The sequence below is a fragment of the Hyaena hyaena genome, unplaced genomic scaffold (genome assembly GCF_003009895.1).
Source record: "Hyaena hyaena isolate Hyena2069 unplaced genomic scaffold, ASM300989v1 scaffold_11, whole genome shotgun sequence".
Lineage (NCBI taxonomy): Eukaryota > Metazoa > Chordata > Mammalia > Carnivora > Hyaenidae > Hyaena > Hyaena hyaena.
In genome coordinates this window covers 873246-894880 of record NW_024080643.1, presented here as the reverse complement: position 1 = coordinate 894880, position 21635 = coordinate 873246, and the positions used below count along the sequence as shown (strand labels likewise).

The following is a 21635-nucleotide window of genomic DNA, read 5'->3' as shown; positions in this document are numbered from 1 at the left end:
CCAAGGGATACAGAAATACTGATGCATAGGAGCACATGTACCCCAATGTTCATAGCAGCACTCTCAACAATAGCCAAAACATGGAAAGAGCCTAAGTGTCCATCAACAGACGAATGGATCAAGAAGATGTGGTTTATCTATAAATGGAATACTACATGGCAATGAGAAAGAATGACATCTGGCCATGTGTAGCAACATGGATGGACCTTGAGGGTGTTATGCTGAGCGAAATAAGTCAGGCAGAGAAGGGCAAATATCATGTTTGCACGTATAGGAGGATTAGGAGGAACTTAACTGAGGACCATGGGGGAAAAGAAGGGGGGAAATGGTGGGGGAAAGGGAGAGAGGCAAACCATGAGTGACTCTTGAATGCTGAGAACAAACTGAGGACTGATGGATGTAGGGGGGAGGGGGGATGGTCATGGAGGGGGGCACTCGTGGGGATGAGCCATGGGTGTTATATGGAAACCAACTTGACGATAAACTATTTGTAAAAATAATAAAATTATAGCTAAAAAAAAAAAAAGATCCTGAAGGCAAAGTTCACCATATATTTCTCTAGAGGTGAAGAAACGGAAGTTGAACCGTACTGAATGAAAATCCACTCCTTAGCCAATAGGCTGTCTAAGGTTTTCAAAAGAAAATACCCACACGAATTCAAAGTACAGTATCACTATTCCAGAAATCTTTGGTACATTCTGTACAAAAGGTCGACAAAGAGCTTTGGAAAGATTAACCAGATAATCCTCCCAGTTTCCTTAAGAGACAGGTGGGGAGTGAACAGTGCAGCCTAATCCCACAGAGAGAGAACCACAGACAGCCTGTTGCTGAGCCGCACAGACCCTGGTTCCTGGCAGACGGACAGATGCACTCCGAGAGATGAGCCAGGGATCAGCAGCACAAGAGCTCGCCTCTCCCACCCTTTCTAAATTGACTCACCCACGGCTCACTCAGCAGATAGCTATTAAAGAATGCCTCCCTCTCTGTGAGAGTCAGGGCTTGTAGCTTGACTGTGGGCTCTCACTTCAGAGGTGCGCCTTGCCCTCTGCCCTGGGGGCCTCTGGTGACTCATTTCCTGCTCCCAGGCTTGCCCTAGCACATCGTGAGGACCCCAGGGTCCTGTGTTCCGTGCTCTGCTCCTCAGCCCCTGCTGTTCCCTGGCTGACCTTTCCCTGGCTTCCAGGGCTCAACCCCTCCTGTCCCCCTCCTGGGTACGTTCCTCCCCACTCTTCCCATCCAGGCCCGGGGTGGCATTTGATGATGCTAGAGTAATAATAATACATGTCATTTGAATGAACCCACTGTGCTTACAGAACTTTCACCATCATCCTGGCCCCTGAGCCTTCATTTCTGCTGGTACTCTCACTTGGAATGTTGTTCCATCTTTCTTCAGCTCTCCAAACGGTATTCGCTGTTCAGTAACTACCCCACCCATGAAACCTTCCCCGTATTTCTCTTCTTCTCTACCCTCAGCACTCAGGAGACTTTACAGTACATACCTCTTGCCAGGATGGATATCCTTGCCCACGACAAGAGAGAAGACAGACAGTAAATTCACAAACATACAAAAAAGACAACATAAAATACAGAGCACTATGAAGTGTAGGGGCCAAGGTCAGGCTGCCCCAAGATGGACTGCTCTGTCATGAAGATTATTTGGAGTTAAAAAGCAATCAAAACCTGGCAGATTCAGGCCCCTCCACTACAGGTACCTAAAAAGAACTTAGAGGACTTGCTCCAGGAAGAGAACTATCTCCACAGATAACTACATCATACTATGAACTACCCATGGTGAACAGAGAGGAATCTAGCAAGGTGTGTTTGACCAAAGTCCTCTTCGTCCCATTGTTTCTGAGTGGTCCAGCAAGCATTTGTTGACCGAATATTTACTCTTTTTCATCTCCCTGTGAATTGCGTTCCTTCCCTTTGAACGCCTCTACCCCCTTCTCCTTTGTTCAGGATGACATATGTACCTCATTTTACCTGACTCTCTCTCTTTGGAATTCCCATGTCTGTGTGGATTCCCTGTATATACAAAATCAATCTTTTTTTCTCTTGTTAATCTGGCTCATGTCACTCTGATACTTAGTCTCACTAGAAGGACCTTGAAAGGGACAGGAAAATCTTGCTCCCTGATGGGAGAAAATAAAACAAGCTACTTGACTTGCAAATAAAGGGTGGGGAGTGTTTAGATGGCCTCACCCCTGAGGAGATGACATCTGAGTAGAGAACTGAGTGATGCCGTGGGGCCAGGCTTGCAAAGATTCCAGGAAGAATGCATTTGGCAAAAGGCACAACCTGTGCAAAGGCCCTGAGGTGGGAACAACTTGGACATTTGAGGAAAAGAAAAGCAGCATGATTAGGGGGTGGTGACTGAGGGGTGACTGGGCTAGGTTAACTCCTGCAGGACTGCGTAGGAGGTGAGGGCAGGCAGGTTGCATCCTGATTTCTTCTCACTTAAGGACCAGGAATGGGGCCGAATGTTGTGTGTCTTGGGCCCTGTTATGCTATGTAGTCAGGACCCCATATATAGGAGGCATTTGGTCCTTTCTTTCACAGACCTTAGTGCTGAGTTCTACTTGCCAGGCATGCCTCGTCGGGCTCTTTTGTTGGAGAGAAATTAGCTTCTGTTCCAAGGACACAAACGAGAGCTGCAGATTGAGGAGGCGATAGATAGAAATGCTTCCAGATATTCAGGACAAACGGTCAGGAGACAAGGCAGAGCAGTTTCTAATAACCTCCTTCCCTCCAAGCCCCTGTATCTAGAATCAACCCTGCATTTTATGTAAATGAGATCATGAGGAGAAAGTCTTGGTGTGTCAGTGATTGAAAACCCATTTGTAATGACAATTTAGGCTAGAGAGTGGAGGAATTGGTGGGGCGGAGGGCACCGGTTGGCAGTTCTGTTTCCAAGCCATTAGCCCTGAGCTTTGGGGGTTTCAGAGAAAGGGGTGTGACCAGTTTCCTTCCTCTCTTATAACCATAACAACAGGCACTTGCTGAATGCACACACTGTGAGCATTTTCTAGGTTAGGCAGCCTACCTAGGCTTCTTCTTCTGATGAAGCTTAGAGGCGTTGAGGAATTTGCCCAGGATCACATAGTTGGTCAGTGGCAGATCTAGGATTCGAACCCAGACTGATTCTGGAGTCTAGGGACTTATCCACGGTCTGTAGGTAAAGGCTGTGCCCCATCAGTGTCTGTCCCGGGCACTCAGAGCTGGCACGTGTCCTCTCGGGGCCCCGGCTGGGGCCTGGCCACACAGGAGCTGTCCTCCTTCGGGAGCCGGCCTGCACCCTCAGGGACAGTCGAGGATTGGCAGAGCCAGGCCAAATTCTCTTTATGACCCCCCCAGAGGAAAAGATGAGGACACTGTGTGCTTTATGACTGGGCTTAGTCTCTGGCTTCTTGTTGACTACACACCCAGCCTTCTCTAGAAGGTTCTTTCTAGGTAGTTGCTGAGATGTTAACTGCAGGGGGAAGAATTCCCCACACCCTTTATAAAGTAGGTCCTGTCTCTTAGGTGACAGAATCCTCAAGGCTGAGCATGTAGTCCAAGGGGAGGCCCTGGGCCAGGCAGGTCCTCACAGGTGCTTTTTCAGACCTGGTGGCAAGATGGCTAATGGGCCCCCCCCCCGGGGTCTACAACCATGGGACACAACTGGCCCTCCTGATGTGAGCTGGACAGCCATAAGCAAGGAGCTTATGTTGAGTGATGAGTTAGTTGGTGCTTAACATATGGCGGAGTCTTTCTTACTCTTCTTTACCCCACTTCTGTGTGTGTGTGTGTGTGTGTGTGTGTGTGTGTGTGTGTGTCTGTGTCTGTGTCTGTGTCTGTGTCTGGGGCGGGGGGAGAGGAGGAGGGGAGAGAGACTGAATGTGTGTGCATTGAGGTGGGAGTCAGTCACTGGCCATGAAAGTTTTTGTCTTTTTCTGACTGTAAATAAAGGGAGAGGCTTTGAAAGTCTTAGTCTTTTTCCTCTTTAGCTCTAACATCTTAAAATTCAGCGAAATTTGTCCCGGGAGAATTTAAAAGAAGAAATAACGAGTTCACAAGTGCTTTCAACAGCTCAAGCTTACAGAGAACTCCAGACCCACAAGAAAAAAGAAACCTTTCAAATCCTTTCTCACAGTCCACAATAATGCACCCTTTCAGGTAGAATGTGCTGGCTGTGAGGGACTCATTGTGTCTGTTTCCATGAACTTTGCCCTTGAGTGATCTTCCCAGTGACAAGACTGCCGCCCAGAGGGGATGCCGGGAATGGGTGTGCTTTGCGGCTGGCCCTGGGTTGGGGAAGAGGGGCCTGGTAGCGCCTCCGTTTCTTCATCTTGCAGCCCTCCCATCCATTCCTGACTGCACTCTTTGCAGATTTCCTTGACCATGATAAGGACAGTCAGGAAAATGAAGGAACAAATGGACGCAGGTGTGGAAAAGTGGGAACCAATATGCCAAGGCTCTCCCCAGTAGACATATTCAGCTCCACCTTGTTCATTCCTGGATCCGCCTCCTGGATTCACCCAACAGCTGCATCTCAGACCCTCAAACACTCTCACCCGAAGACGTTGTAGCCCAAGTGGGAGGGCTTTGCTCTAGTTTCTGTTACACACATAGCTTGGGGAGTAGGAAAGGTCGGGGAGTGGGGATTGATCCCCCAGAAATTTCCCTCCTGGCATAGCTAATTAGGCTCACCATTGGTCTTGCCAGCACTCAGCTCTATCCAGTGCAAGGACCAGCCCAGGTCCCGACCCCACTGGGTAGATTACGGAATTTATGTAGAACTCTGGTTTCTGAGGTGGACAAGGCACAGGCCAGAGATGTAGCCTAAGAACATACATATTTGGATCTAGTCCAAGAATGATACAGTCCGGCATGACTTAGTTTCCCCAGACTCATGTGTTCATTAATTCCAGTCGAGAAATCTGTGTTGTGAGCCTCACTGTACCAGCTGTAATGCTGGACACTGGACTGACTGATGAACAAAAGTGACATGGATCCTATTCTCCACTGGAGTGGTTGGCTTTCCTCCCCTAATGCTGAGGAAATGCCCAGCAGGAGAACGGCTGTGTCTCCTCCCTGCCCTGAGTGTGTGGTCATTGGGTTCACAGCCTTCCCCAGCTTCTGTGCTCCAGGCCCCATCTCTGCCTCTGGCCTGCACTGAGCTCCATCACCCTAACATGCCCATCGGGCTTCTGGCGCTGGGCCTAGGCTTGCTCTTTCAGGTGTACAGCGCCCTCTGTTGGAAGCCTAGACCCAGCACCCTGGCCTTGGGCTAAGACCCCGGGCTGTTCGTGTCTGTAGCCTTTTCTGCTCACGTGAACCCTGCGTGTGTTGTCCACCCATCCACCCAAACGACCACTGCTAAGTGCCAAGCCCTGTTGCAGGCGTTGAGGATATAAAAATGGCACAATGGAAACGTGCAGCCTTCTTGTAGATTTCAAGCTCAGCTGCCTTCTCTTGAATGAGAGACCCATTGTCAGTAGATGGACTGGGGATGGGGTATATTGTAGGTTCTGTAATCTCTTCCAAAGGACCTGGGGCTGAGGAGTCCTCCCGTCAAGTGGACCTTCATCATTGTCCTTTGTCTCCTAGAGTTGCCTGTGTAAATGGGCAGGTCTGTCCCTACTCTGACCCTGTGCTGCCTGTGTAAATGGGCAGGTCTGTCCCTACTCTGACCCTGTGCTGCGGGTGGAATAATGGACTGAATTCCGACGGGGAGAAAAACTCCTAACCCCACACCTGCCTCCACCACCTGTAACTCTTGCCTCCCCCTTCTGAATGGGGAGCCGCCTGGTACGGGGCATGACTGAAGAAGGGCAGCCCACTCAGAATCTTCTGCCACCTTCCCCCAGCCAACCATTGTTACTAGGCTCCAGATGTACCTGCTCATCTCTGCCTCAGGACTCGTGTCCCCTGCTGACACCTTCCACCATTTAAAGGCCAACCCACGCACCTTGGTTCTCAGCAATGACCGTGGGGAACCTCATAGCTCTTTCCTTGATCCTACAAGCCTCATAAAAATGCAGGAGTGTGTGCAAGGGGCCCCCCAGAGGCCTACAGGAGTTACCACATCCTCTCAGAATGAATAAGCGGCCTCTTGTGGAGCCACGAGCCCTTGAAGTACCGAGTGCTCCCCAGACCACCAGCTTTTTTGTTGTCCCCTTCTAGCACTTCTGTGGCTTAACTCTTTATTAACTTTCGTCTTAATGGAGCAGCTTTACTGAGCGACGTAATCCACATATGATACAATTCACCCATTTAAAGAGTACAACTCAGTGGGTTTTAGTATATTGCCAGAGTCTCTCAGCCATCATCACGATCACCTTGAGAACATTCTCCTCACCCCAGAAAGAAACCCCTCCCCCGCCAGCAGTCCTCCCCGGTCCTCCCCAGCCCCTCGCCACCGCTAATCTACCTTCTGTTTCGACGGATGTCAAATATACAAATGTATATATGGAGTCATGTGACGTGGTGCCTTTTGCATCTGGCTTCTTGCTCAAAGCAAGCTTTTGCTCCTTATTATATGTGCTCTTTAACTGGAGTGATACAATAACTTATCGATCAAACTGGGACTCTTTTACCGCGTGCACACGTGTGTGTGTGTGTGTGTGTGTGTGTGTGTGTTGTGGGGGCGGCGGGGGGGAGGTTGGTGCTCTTAATACCTGTGCTGAAGCAGCAGGCATAAACTGAGGCCATCCCGGCAGAGGGGTGACACCCCCCTTCAGTGGAGAGTGGTTACATAACCCCACCTCATCCCTTCCCTGGTGGAAACCACCAGATCCATCTGGAGCCTCAGGTCTCCCCGGGAACCCAAGTTAATTTACCTCTGGAGTTGCTAATGCTGCTTACAGCTGAAGCATGCTTATGATTTATGGGAGAAATAAGACTAATTTCCCCCCAAGAGATGAGAACTGGCGGTTTTATTTTTCATTCTGGAAGCATGAAATTTGCCTGCGTGGGGGGAGAAACTGCAAAAGAAGCAGCCGCAGAGAGTGAGGCTATTATGACAGGTGTGGAGGGGATGTCATGAACTAGGGACCATCAGAATGGGACAGGCGGGAGCTTCATTGGGTGGGTCACGGTCGCAGCTCTGAAAGGGGCTGCATAATTATTTACTGTTGTGCTGTTAAGCACGCGCCTGGCACCGTTTCACCTCTCACTGCTACCGTCCCCCCCAGGCTCCTCCTGATCTTCTTGGAACGGGTCTTCAGTGTTTGCAAGCAAACAAAAAATGTACTATTTTTTAATTATACGTATTTGTTGGGCAGAGGTACAAGTTGTGCCTGTTGCGCAGGACACTCTCACTGAGGCGTCTGACAAAGGAGCAGGGGATGCCGTTCAGCAATAGATGTTTTCAAACTTTTTTTAATGTTTATTTTTGAAAGAGAGACAGAGACAGAGACAGAGCACCAGCGGGGCAGGAGGGGGTGGGGCAGAGAGAGGGAGACACAGAATCAGAGGAGGCTACAGGCTCCGAGCTGTCAGCACAGAGCCCGATGCGGGGCTCAAACCCACGAACTGCGAGATCATGACCTGAGCCGAAGTCAGATGTTAGCCAACTGGGCCACCCAGGTGCCCCTCAGCAATAGATGTTTTTAACTCTCGGTTCCCTCCTTGCCAAAACAAGGCTTTATCCAACAAGGACATCTCTTTATCGCCAGAGTCATCACCATCTTCAAACAAGCATCGATGGCCCACCACGCACAAGATGCTCGGCTATGTGCCACCTTGGAGCAATGCGACGTAAAAGGAAAATTGTATAAAGTAACTGAAAAGTCATCTCCCCTCACCTTTGACTCTGATCATACCCCTGCCTCAGCCTTGAGCCTCAATTCTCTAAAGTATCGCGCGGTTTGTTAATGATTTGTGTTCTGAATTCACCAGCAGGGCCGATCTGGGACCACCCGTCACGGTGACACTGACTTTGAGTCCTGCTGTCCAAGGGCAGACTCTGTCCCGGGAGCAGGACGTCGGGTCTGGACACTTGCAAGCCTGCGAGTCCCCTCAGGCCAGTCCGGTTCCGGCCCCCACTGCAAATGTGCTCCTCCGGCCTCTCAGGCAGCTTTTGTTTGTGTGTGTTTTACGTCTGAGCTCATCCATCTGGCCTCCCTTCTGCCACCTTTCCTCCTATTTACAGCCACCAGTCTCAATTTGTCTTCCAGCTCTTTCGGAACCAATTATGCTATAGACAGATTTAGTCGATTTCTAGGCCAGATGCTCAAATACATCCTCTTTTGCATTAAAAATAATCAAAGTAGGCTCCCAGCCAGCGATAGGATTTACAGACCCTCAGATTCTAGGAGAAATCCACAGCGACATTTCTGACTCTGGCACAATCTCCATATTCATTCGTCAGGTGGGGGGAAGGCATTGATTTCCTTCTAAGCGTGGAAAACATCTTAAACGCCTCGCCTCTCACACAGCCAGATCTGGCCTAGACCAAGCGGAGCAGATCTTTCCTGGGACGATTCCCCTCACAAGCTTGGCCACACACCTTCTAGGAAGGGTAAGCCACCGGGGAGGGGTCTCTTTGCATTTGCCCACCTGATTCCTCAAGGCTGGGAAGCCTGGGCTTTCTTGTCGGCCCTCTATTCCCCGCTTTGCTGCTTATTCGGATGTGTTGTACAGACCTCTCCATATTCTCGAGGTACGTTGCGTGTGTAAGCTAGCACCAGCATCCCCGGCCTCACCTGAAGCTCCAGGAAAGGGGCTGCCCATGAAATGGGTGTGGTGGCATTCCAGGGAGACCACGGTTCTGTCACCCTATCACCAAGGAAGGCAGACACTTCCTTCATTGGGCTCAGCGGAGTGCTTTGGAGCTGGTGTTCGTGTCCCTGGGGGAATCCTCCACATGCCCCAGACCTCCTGGCTCTGAGGAGAGCTGTCTGCAGCTCTCACACTCACACAAATGTCCCCTCCACACCCCTCTGCTCCACGCCCAGCCTTGGGCAGTGAAGTGGGGTCTCAAAATCCAGCATGCTAAAGGACTCCAATCTACTCCCGGGGACCTCAGTTAGGAGGATCTGAGGTGAGGCCCGGGAGTCTGCATTTTATTTTATTTTTTTAATTTATTTTTGAGAGAGAGAGCATGCACAGGGGAGGGGCAGGAGAGGGGCGAGAAAGAGGATCCTGATGCAGGGCTTGAACTTACAAACCACAAGATCATGACCTGAGCTGAAGTCGAGTCAGGCGCTTAACTGAGCCACCCAGGCATCCCAGGAATCTGTATTTTAAATGAGCATCTAGGTGAATTTGACACAGGAGTCACCAACCGCAAAATGTGTGGGCCCCCTTTATCTCCCAGAATGCTGAGCTCTGAACCCAGGTGCACTTCATGCTCCCTACAGGCTGCATGTAGAACGCTCCACCTGGTACCCAGCTAGGATGAATCCAGTGAGGGTCCAGGGGATTGGGGCAGAGGGAGGACTCACCGTGCCTGGGAGCCAGACGGAGTATCCTGGATGCAACATAGAGGCTGCCTGGAAAGCCCCTGTTCAAATCTGAAGGCAGAGAAAGGCAGTCTCACCCTGACCCAAGTCACCAGAGGAGCCGCTGGTCCAAGGGTCCAAGGAAAAGAGAGGGATCAAATATCACCAGCAACTGTCCCAATGCTATAGATTAGCCCCAAAGGTCAATGCTTCTAAAATGACAGGAGCTCTCACTTACCAATTGTCAACATTACCATGAACTACATTGTAGCTCATTCATGTATATATATGATCCATTTGATATTATCTAATGAACATTTACTCTGCCACAAGGTAGGGATCCTTCCTGTGGGAGGGAACAGCATTTGTGAAGACCCCCGCATAAGACAGTGTCTGGTCACTGTCTCCTCAAAGGGGCTGGCAGGCAGTCCACAGACTGGCAATAGCAGCAGCACTTGGGAATGTATTAGAAATGCAGACTCTCAGGATGCCCGCCCCCCAGACTCCCTAAAACAGAATCTGCATTTCAATCCGATCTTCAGGTGATTTGTAAGTGCATTAGTAATTGAGAGGCACTGCTCTGCTCCAATCAAACCCCTACAAGCTAGGGTTCACAGAGGCACTAAAGAGTTAAATAACTTGCTGGTATCTCACCATTAGTAATACCTTTATGGTTTTTGTCTTAACAAATAAATGTGTCACAGCCCGTGCCTTTTTCTTCTCTTAAAGGTGTGAGTGCAGGTTCATATTAATAAATGGACTCCAAATACGTGATGTCTGAAGGCAGAGCTGACCAGGCATCACTGTGCTCCGATGGGAAAGGGCAGCTATGCCAAGGCTAGTCCAAATGTGCCAACTCTCGCAGCAAATCAGAAGGGCAAGCCCATGTGTCCTGTTAGCCAAGCCACCCCGACTCCTCAAGGAGAGGCTTTAAAGAGACACCCTGCTCACACCTCTCACCCCCAGTTAATAAATGGCTGGGTCCATGTTAACAAATGGCTTTAAGACCTTAGCTACTCACTGATCAACGTTAATACCTGGATGATACCAATAGTCATGGCCATTGTTTCCTAACCCAGTCTTGGGGCACAAGCGTTTGGCTTTCCTCTGAGTTCTACCACTTGTGAGAGTATATCCCAGGTACGTCAGCCTTTGCCACACAGGCTTCTCTGCTCCGTGGCGAGAGCCACTGGAGAGCTGCCACTGTGTTTTCAGGCTTTGGCCACAGTGGAGAAGTCAAAGTCAGAAGATGGTTCTGCCCCCACTGTGTGGACTTAGCTGAAGAGTGAACAAGGGCTCAGGGAGTTCAAGGGCAATTCGTGGGGCTCTTTCTCAGGGACTGGTGCTCCTGTACTGACCCCAGGGCCTCCTGCCACCTCCCTCACCAGCCCAACTGGAAACAGCCCCTCCGGTCTGTGTGCCTGGATGTTTTTGTTCCCAGCTCCTTGCATCCCCAGAGTCACCGTGATTGTCCTTGCCTTCTGTCCTCTCCCAAGCAGTGAGCCCATTGACACCAGGGACTAGACTTTGCTCATCCCCTTCCCTGCCATGGCAGGAGTCCAATGAAGTACAGTCTTAGAGATATATTTTATAGATGTCCAAGTCTCTCCCCTTATTAAACTGATGCTCCCAAACCCCAGCCACGAAGCCATAAGGCCCGTGTTTGCTGAGACTGTGGGTGGGGAGAGCCAGAGACAACATGCGTGCTCAGGGACCCAGCTGTGTGCACCGCTCTAAACGTCTGCTTCCTTCTGCCGGAGCGCTCAAGCCTGGCCCGGGATGGCACCAGGATGGAGCCATCCGCCGAGCGGTGACACGGTTCCAGTCTCCCAGGCTTCTGGTCCAACACTTCATCCAGAAGAAAGCAGGCATGAGTTTTTGCCACCTCCCTGAATAACAGTCAAATTAAGTGTGACTAATTGGCTGAAATGTTAGTCACGAGCTGGCGTGGAGAAGGCTCCCACGTTGGCCTCAGAGCTGGTGCTGTTGTGCCTTAACCCTCTGTCCACACTCGTGGCACCCTCCCCAGCCTCCAGCTGTTCTACCCAAGGGTACAGACCCTAGGGACTGGACTTCAGACAGCTCCCGTGGCTTGTGCCACATTCACAAGTTTTAAGGAATGCCGTATGGGTTTCCTGTGGTTGCTAGACAAATCAATAAGAGGTGACAGGGAGGAAAGAGGCTTGTTGACAAATCAGCACCAGATGCAGAAATCGCTGCAAAGAAAAGTTCTTTGTTCCGTCCTCTGTTTGCTCGGCTGCAAACTGGTGACAGTATGAACTCTCTCGCAAGACTTTTTTGAGGAACAAATGAGAAGCCATGAATGAAATTGCTTTATGCGGATTAGGTATTTGGTAAATATTCCTAGGATCTGGACTCTATTTACTACTGATTAGAACATGGAGGGGCCCCTGGGAGGCTCAGTGGGTCCAGCGTCCGAGTTCCGCTCAGACCATGATCTCGCGGTTCACAAGTTTGAACCCTACGTCAGGCTCTGTGCTGACAGCTCAGAGTCTGGAGCCTGCTTTGGATTCTGTGTCCCCCTCGCTCTCTGCCCTCCCCCACTCACACTTGGTCTCCCTCTTTCTCTCAAAAATAAATAAACATTAAAAAAATTTTAGAATATGGAAAACAGAAATTCCATTTTGAAATCCATCCCCAAGAGTTGGCTTCCTAGAGTGCTGCCTGGGTACCATTTGAAGGCAGTTTGGCCCAAATGACATTGGTGTTCATGGTGGAGTTCAGCTATATTTACAGGGGGCCATCAAGCAAAGGAGCTCCTCAACTACCTCAGAGATGCATCAGGACACTTGTGGAAACTCAAGAGGAACACTATGAATTCTTTCCTGATTTTGAACACAGAACTACCCCCTCTTCAGTCTGACCCTCCCAACAGTGGGCTCATAGCAACACTATAGAGGGCAGCCAGTTGGCCATGCGCAGCTCTTCGGGCTTTTTTGATAGTAGCTGTTGATGGAGGGGAGTTAGCACTCTCCACAACCTTCCTACCAGGCTGTAATTACAGAAAGTCTCAAATCAAATTCTGTCACATTCATTTAAGAAAACGAACAAACAAACAAACAAACAAACATTTATTAATAAGAAGGCACAAAACAGATGAACGTAGGGGAAGGAAAGGAAAAAAAAGATAAAAATAGAGAGGGAGAAAAACCATAAGAGACTCTTAACTACAGAGAACACTGAGGGTTGCTGGAGGGGAGGTGTTGGGGCGTGGGCTAGATGGGGGATGGGCGTTAAGGAGGACACTTGTTGGGAGAGCACTGGGTGTTATATGTAAGTGATGAATCACTAAATTCTACTCCTGAAATCATTATTACACTACATGTTAACTAACCTGGATTTAAATAAACTTAAAAAAAATTTTTACAGGATAGGATCCTTGGGGTAGGGTACTTAAACTATTAATGACGGAATTAATTTTCAGTTAAATTTCCTAAAATTTAAAATTAATATGAACATACAACTAACAGAAGTTTGAGTGACAAAACCAAGCCAAATTCCTACTTGGATTCCCATTTTTTTCTTAGGAGGATCCATTAATAGAAGGATTCTAATTAATTTATAATTCAACTTCCAAATTTCACATAAAAAGAGATAAAAATAAAGCAAATGCCTTATGTAAAATTAGTATGTTACCATACTTCATTATTAAAAATAATTAGAAATTAAATTCTTACGTGAACATTTATTTTATTTTTTTTTATTTTTTTTTTTAATGTTTTATTTATTTCTAGGAGAGAGAGAGAGAGAGAGCGTGAGCAGGGGAGGGTCAGAGAGAGAGGGAGTCACAGACTGAAACAGGCTCCAGGCTCTGAGCTGGCAGTCAGCACAGAGCCCGACGCGGGGCTCGAACCCACGAACCGCGAGATCATGACCCGAGCGAAAGTCGGACGCTTAACCAACTACGCCACCCGGGCGCCCCAACCGTGAACATTTATTTTAAAATAGAGACAGAGGGGTGCCTGGGTGGCTCTGTCAGTTAAGTGTCCACTTCGGTTTAGGTCATGATCTCATGGTTTGTGAGTTCAAGCCCTGTGTCAGTCTCTGTGCTAACAGCTCAGAGCCTGGAAGCTTCTTTGGATTCTGTGTCTCCCTCTCTCTCTACCCCTCCCCTTCTCATGCTGTCTCTCTCTCTCTCTCTCTCTCTCTCTCTCATAAATAAATTTAAATTTTTTTTAAATTAAAATAGAGAGGAAAATATAAATGGCAGTCTGGACCCTTCAATAACCCTATGAATTATAGAGACCAGGTATTGACCTAGAGTAACCACATAGCATTAAATAAATACTTCAAATGCTTCTGCGGACCTGAAACATTTTGCCAGTGAATCAGATCCACCGGACCCATGTCAAGCATTTTGCCACTTGGCTTTTTCCTTCATTTTTAAAAATACAATTTATGAATAGCAGTGTGGCCTATAAATTAGAATTGTCATTATGTGCTTTCCATACTCCTAGACTGGGAGAGATGCGACTCTAACCTGTGAATTTATGTATTTTTCCTTTATTTTGTTTGCTAATAAAGACAGAAGTATTTCTATTTTAAAAAGGCCAAAGTAGTACACCCAATCTATTCTGCAAATTTGCAGGTGTCCCAGGTCCCCATATTTTAGGTGTTCTGGTCCCCCCCCCATCCTGCATGAAGGATCCTAAGGTACATGTGACAGCGTTCTGATGCAGGCTCTGTCACTTTCATGGTCAGCACTAGGCACAGGGTTGCCCCAAAAGCCATGCCTGGACACAGGGCTGTTCACAGAGCGAGGCCTGAGTGTTGTCCTGAAGGACACAGGCCACAGATACCCCTAGACTTATACTCTCTGTTCAGGGTGGGAGTGTGTCCTTTAAATATTTTAGCCAACTCATATTTTTGGACACCTTTATTTTTATCAATGAGATCCATTCCAATATTCATTATATTAATTTATTAGTGACTAATTGCTCATCAATACCTTTTTCAGACATTTGCTGTGCACATTAATAAAGTCTTACTATTGCTGAGCATTTGGGGATCAATGATTGGTTATCAATCCAATATTTCTGGAGTGTGAATTGTCAGAAATGGCAACTGACTTCTCTAGAATGGAAGCTTGAACTAACCAGTAACTACATAATATTGTCCAGTTTCAACTGAACTGTTTTAAAGTGAGTGACAGATTCCCTACCGAAGAGTTACTGTGGGATACCTCAGTTAATGAGTGCGTATCGAGTACATTTTCCACCATGTGGCTAGCATTGTGATAAGCACTTCGGGGCTTTAAAAACCGGTAAGAATTCCTTTAAGAAATGTGTGAATTTGTTGAAAAGATGTTTACCTCCGGAATATTTAGAGAAGAGTGGGAGAGAGAACATACAAACCAAAGTTCAGGAGATGGGGCCATTCCTGAGCCCTGGGTAATGGAAGGACAGGGCCTTGAATATGTCTTGGGTGGTGGGTAGAACCTAGACAGACAGAAGGTGACAGAGGGGTGATGCCCTAAATGTGACGCGTGGAGCAGGCACAAGAAGGCCTTCCTGTTGGACGCATGGACAACCTTAGATTTTCCCAGGGGCAGGTTCGTACCACATCCTTGGTCCTCCAGACCAGTTCTCCTGCTCTTCATGGAGAATAGCTGTCCTCTCGGCCTCCCTTCTCCTAAAAGTGGTTCACACCAGGCCCTCCTAGGCCATGAGGCTCCGCAGGTCACCCGTTGCAGCCGGTGGCCCCCTGCTTCAGAGAATTTCATCCTCACCATATGTGTACAGGATGACTTAGTCATTTTGCAAGCATTATTTATTTGGGAAAGTTGTGTTTATTGAACACCCAAAGTGCTTTGTAAGAAAATTAAACATATTTAGACTATAAATGTACTCTGAACTGGTCAAGGGGGTTTTATGAAATAAGTTCCAAAGCCTTCTTAAAAACAGTGTCTTTGAATAGATTTAAAAGTAAAATAGTAAGATTTGTTCAATGTAACTGGAAAGCTTGAGAAAACCTGGATTTTAGAATACGTTACCCTAAAAAAGTTGAATATTAATTTTCAACACCAAAGCCATCTTCTCTGTGCTCAGAGGTCCCTCTGGTACAACAGAAACCTGACAATAACGAAGATAAATAAGGGGAGCAGGTGGCGTGCTCTCCCAGGGGAACATGATTTTTCTTACTCCGCTCTTATGAGTCATATTCTGTCCCCAGATCTGGTTTTGCCCTTTGAAGGATGAAAGAAAAATTGTGAACTTGGTGTGTGATTAGAGGCGGCAGATTTTGCATGCTGAGCTCTATTTTTCTGTTGGAGATCAATGCCTTCCACTTTGTCTCCTCTTAGTAAATGATCTTCCGGGTTCATCCTGTCCCCCTGACATACCTCATCTACTTCCAGATCCGAAACCTCTGCTTTTCGCTTCCACCCCTGATCAGTCTACTAGAGGTCCCTAGGAGAGGCTGTCCAAGTCGCCTCAAGTTCAACACACCTCCAAGACCTCCCTGTGCCTCCTCTCCTTCTTGTCCCCAGAAGCAGGACCTCAGACATCTTCTATGTCTTTGCCATGGTCCCCACTTTATTTAAGAAGTCAATTCTTCCTTGGGGATTTCCTTACTACCACCACTATCACTAGAGGTCAATTTGTTTACTTCCAGACCACAAGAACTTTTTCTGCGGGGGGGGGGGAGGAGGAGGGGGGGGGGGGGGGGGGGGGGGGGGGGGTGCGGGTAGGGGGGAGGAGGAGGTGGGGGAGGAGTGTCGATTTTAAAAATTGAGATATCATTCACATACCATGAAATTTACTCTTTTAAAGTGTATAATTCTCTGTGTGGTTTTTAACATCCTCAGATACGTACAGCCACAACCACTATCTAATCCAGAACACTGTCATCATCCCCCAAAGGAATCTTAAACAACGACCTTGGAATTTAGTGCTCCCATTGCTGCTGATTCTTGCCCTTAACTAAATATACCCAGAATTGGTTTTGAGGATTAAGCCCTGATTGGTTCAAATCCTGAGCGTGCCAAGTGTCCCTATTAGAATTGATTGCAGTGTATAGGGGCTCAGGGCTCCAAACCCCAACAACATGATGTACTATTTTCATGGCCTTAATATTTCTGGTGCCCAGTTTTATTATCTACAAAACATGCCAACAGTGGTACAGTGCACAAGTGGCTAAACAGATAAAGTAGCATGATGCAAGATCAGTAAACACAGTTGCTATTTTATAAACTTCTGATCCAGCTAGATAACGCTACAGCATATTTTTAAATTAAAGTTTTAATTTTGAGATAATTATAGATTCACATGCAGCTGCAAGAAATAATCTGGAGAGACGACTTAGTTTTCCCCAGTGATATTCTAAAAAAACAAATTACAACCAGACTGTTGACCTTGATGCAACCAACACTTGGACCACTTCTGCCCCCACGGGGTCCCCCATGGGTGCCCCAAGTTGCCCTTGTACAGCCCTCATTCACTCCTCAACCTCTGGAAACCAGGCCTGCTTTCTGAACTGTAATGTCAGTAGTGTTAAATCAGCGTAATCATAAGGTAGTTATCTCTCAAGATTGACTTTAATTTTTATTTATTTTTTTAAGTTTATTCATTTATTTTGAGAGAGAGAGAGCAGGGGAGGGGCAGATAGAGAGAAGGGGGGCAGAAAGAGAGAATCTCAAGCAGGTGCCACACTTGGTGTGAAGCCAGTGTAAGATTCGATCCCCTGACCTGGGATCATGACCTGAGCAGAAATCAAGAGTGGGACGCTCAACTAACTGAGCCAGCCAGGTGCCCCAAGTTTCTAGATTTTTATTATTACTACACTGCACATTTAGGCAGACTTGACAGTTTAGGGAAAGCCCTTTCATGGATCTCATCTGTTCCACCCAATAGCTTTACGAGATCAACAGGGTGTTACAGTCTCATTTTATAGTTGAGACAGCAAACTTGTCCAATGTCACGCACGTTGTGCCTGGCAAAGCTGACACTCAGGTCATCTGAAGAAATATCTTGTGCTCTTTTTTTTAATTTTTTTTAATGTTTTATTTATTTCTGAGAGAGAGACAGCATGAGCAGGGGAGGGTCAGAGAGAGAGGGAGACACAGAATCTGAAACAGGCTCCAGGCTCCGATCTGTCAGCACAGAGCCCAACGCAGGGCTCGAACCCACGAACCGTGAGATCGTGACCTGAGCCGAAGTCAGACGCTTAACCCCTGAGCCACCCAGGTGCCCCTCTTGTGCTCTTTTCATCTCGTTCCGCTTCCTCTTATAAACTCATTCATTCAACAAACATTTCTAGAGTAGTAAAGCACTGGAGACACAAAGATGATAAGAAACTGTCTTTACAGAGAGCATGGTAGGGTGTGGGGTCAGAAATTCAAATACACATCATGCAGAAAGATAATTACTATAATGCTCAAGGTGGGAAACAGAGAAGCTGTGTTTGAATATGCGTTTCAGGCAGCCTGGCGAGGTCCCTGTACGCGGTGGGCACGGGGGGTGCGGAGACAGATGTTAACACAGTTAAAGGCAGTGGTGTGTGTGCACTGCTGTATAGGAAGGCTCTGCTGAAGCTTAGGCAAGACTTCCCTGAAGGTCATGGGCTGGGACAGATGCAGGCTGGAAGCAGAAGTCTAATTTCTGGGACTATTCAAGTCCCGAAGATAAGCAGAGCTCAGTGTGCGGAGACTCTGCAGAATACCACTTCCCTACGGGAGCCTCTGCAGGGAGAGGGAGGGAAGTCACCCTTGCCAGGGAGACCCGGGCTCGGACACTGGAGATGCGGGGACTCTAAGGGGCAGTCCTAGGCTAGCAGAGGAAATGGGCCCTGGCGTTTCTCAGCTGCGTGGGTTAGGAGCCGGCCCCTGCACATGGTCCACAGGAGTGGCCACCCCGAGCATGCCCTCATCTTGGGGAAGTGCTAGCCGCTGACACTTAGAAGCGTTTACACTGTGCCAGAACACATCTCCGTGTATTTCGTCATCTGGTCTTTGTCGCAGTCTTCTGAAGAGAAGCTGTTGTTTTCATCCCTGTTGTTCAGCTGAGGCAGTGGCGGCCCACAGCTGGGTAAGGGGCTTGGCCATGACTGCTCGCACGTGAGGAGTAGAGCTGTACCGCTCTGGGAGGCTGCGATCTGGGATTTGGGACCCCCTCCTTCACAGATACCCGAAGAGAGATGGGAGGGTAGGTGTGGAGCTGCAGGTGCTTAGCTGGCCCAGGCCTGCACTGTGTGTGACATCGGGTCCATACAGGGGCTGGCGCTGAGTCGCCCAGCTGGGCCCTGGAGGGGACGGGGGAGTGGCTCTCAGATCGGGTGGATTTGAGGATGAGGAGGACCAGATGGATGCAGAAGGGGAGGCTCATCTGGTTGAGTTTCCAGTCACATTCTCTCCTTCTACATAAAGACACAGGGAGACATAAAGATGATGGCAGAGGCCTCCCTGTGGCCTTGGGGATCCCCTTTCTAATGATGTGGAGCGTGGCAAGGATCAGACCCTGGAGACCTGCCACGCCCAGGCTGGCCTCTGTGATATCACAAGCGCTGTCCCCCAGGTGGACAAGAAAGTGGCCAGAACAATGACTTGCACAGCTCCATTAAGAGCCTGGTGACTGTGAACTGGCCCACTTCCCAGAGGAAGTTGCCCAGCAGCTGCCCTTGTCAATGACAAAGTAAGGGAAGGAGGGACCGGCCAGATAACCAGTCCTGAGCACAGGCTGCCAGGGAGCCCAACCCCTTTGGGGAGGGTGAGATCTGACACAGAGCAAGGCGTTCTGAGGCTGTAAGGGATGGAACCTCCCGCCCCAGCTCAAGAACACCAGGGCCTGGGGCCAGTCTGAGCCCCACTGTCCACCTCACTGTCCCCCCCCCAACCTGAGGGGTGTCCCCACTCCACTGGGGACACGTTTCCAGCCCCCTTCTGAAGAGAGGCAGAGCCTCAACCAGACTGTGTCCACAAAGGGAAATGTTCAGAGCTGCTGACTGATTGCTTCTTTGCAAGCAGTGTCCTCCACTGCATAGGAAAATGGACTTTGGGGCAAGCTGTCCTGGCCCTGATCTTGACTCCCACCCCCACTTCCTAGCTGTGTGACTTTTGACAAGCTACCTGCCTTCCCCCAGACTCAAATCTCCCCCTTGCCCTATAAGATGGGGATATGATGGCTGAAACTCTCCTATCACAGCTGTTTTATTAAAGTGCAGCAGTGCAAGCTATGCGCTCAGCAGCTGTCATGCAGGGGAAGAGCCCCATAATCATTATATGGAGACAGACATCTTCTCCCCTTGAGGACAGGCTACCACGTGTGCCTCCTCTCCCCCCCTTATGCGGTCCACTCCAGGATTTCTGTGAATTCCGGGCTGCAGGAGCTCTCATTCCGCCTGAATTGCAGGATGGAACTCACTCAAGTGAGTAGGCAGCTCTGTGTGGGCACCTCCTTCACGTCACCCCGCATCTCCAGGGCAGCACACATCATGCAGTGCCGGCCAGGCAGGCATTGGCTGGGGCTGCAGCCCACTCAGAGGCACTGAGGTAGGTCAGCCGACAGTCACCAGCAAAGCTTCCCTGGGCCATGGCGGTTCCACAGCTTTGTGTAGAGGTGCCTGGGAGTTAGCTCACTTAAAGGATAAAGGCACAAGCATTCCCCAGCACACCTGCTTCTGGGGCCGTTGAATGGTGTGTGTGAGGGGCATTGCACTCTTGATTTCAGCTCAGGTCATGATCTGACGATTCCAAGGATTAAGCCCCGTGTCGGGCTTTGTGCTGAGCGTGAAGACTGCTTGAGATTCTCTCCCTCTCTCTCTGCACCTCCCTTGCTCACTCTCTGTCTTTCTCTCCAAATAAATAAAAACCATTAAAAAAGAAAGAAGGAAAGAAAGGTGAATGTGTGTTTACAGAAACATCAGTGACATTCATCCGTTCATTAAACATCTGTTATGTGTTTACCAGGCACTGGGTTCAGAAATGATCCTAAGAGCACATCTGTCCTCACAAAGCTGGTCATCATTGCAGAAGAGACAGACCAAAGACATGCAGCCTAAATCGTGTGGCAGGTGCCGCCCCAAGGACCACAGAACTAGTGCCGAGGACATGGGACGTTCCACTAGGAAGCCATCCTGTGGGGCAGAGGGTCCGTTTGAAGGAATGTGGGGAAAGTGAAGAGTTAAGCCCACGGCACCAAATAGCAGGAGTCTGTGGCCCACCACTGCACCCAGGGTTCCTCCCCGGCCACAACTAAAAGGAAAACAAGCAAACTGGATTCCTTAGTTTGACAGGATCCTAGCTCAAGTACGCAAGTGTGCAAGCTTGAGGCCACAGCTCAGCAAAGAACAAGGCAGAGATAATTCCGCAGTGTTCATGTTAACGACCCAGGGGACTGGGAGGGCTGACTTCCTCTGCACCCCCTCCCCACCGCTGTCACACAGGGACACATGGGTGATGGCTTTCTGTGGGCCAGGAATGGCAGCCGCTGCCGGTGACGTCAAAGTAAGGAAGTCCCAGTTGAGGGAGGGCCAGAGGCATGATGTGTGGGTCCCAGGACCAAAGGAGGAAGGAGGGAGCCGGCCGTGTCTCCTGAGCGAGGGCTCAGGAAAATCTCCATGGGGAAAGTGACTTCAAGCAGTACACACTGCACTGCTGCCCCCCACCCCCACCCCCAAGGCTGGGGCTTGTTGCTTACGTGGCCTCCGCTGGGCCTGGCTGCCCAGAGTGCACAGAGAACCACACCCCTCTTGCCACCTGCAATCTATAGAAGGGCCACTTGGTGGCATTTGCATAAAAGGCCCACGCACCCCTCCCTGCCCTTCAGTAAACAAGGAAACTCTTTTCTCCAGGGTCAGCAGAGGTTGTCCCTCCTCCAACATCCAGTGCATGTGGTTCTACCCGCCCCCCCCCCCCAGTTTCACAGGGTGGCATTGCTTCCTTATTTCTGAAAGACCCGCAGGCCACTGGCTGGCACACGCGCAGCAGGGATGGTACTGTTCCCGGAGCGCGTCCCCAGCCTCTCTCATCCTGAGGCCTCACGTGACCGTTCCGTAGCCAAGTGAGGGAGGCTGTGGACTGGCAAAGTCCTTGGTTCCGCAGGTCGCATGACAGGTCCGTTTCCTTCAGGGATGCGTGCCAAGGAAGTGAATCTTTGTATTTTCCTTCATTTTCTCTTGTCAAGTGCAGCTGAGGCTTCCTGTACCTCCATCTTGCATCCTCTGTTCTGTCTGAAACCTGATACGACTTCTAATCCC

At 49.2% G+C, this 21635-nt stretch overlaps 1 long non-coding RNA gene across 1 annotated transcript; it reads left to right on the top strand.

Annotated features, from left to right (window-relative positions):
- The first annotated feature begins 8364 nt into the window (after positions 1 to 8364).
- LOC120246931 lies at positions 8365 to 10437 on the top strand. Its single transcript, XR_005532186.1, has 2 exons — positions 8365 to 8503; positions 10155 to 10437. It is a non-coding gene; the product is annotated as an uncharacterized LOC120246931 (long non-coding RNA).
- The last annotated feature ends 11198 nt before the right edge of the window (positions 10438 to 21635 follow it).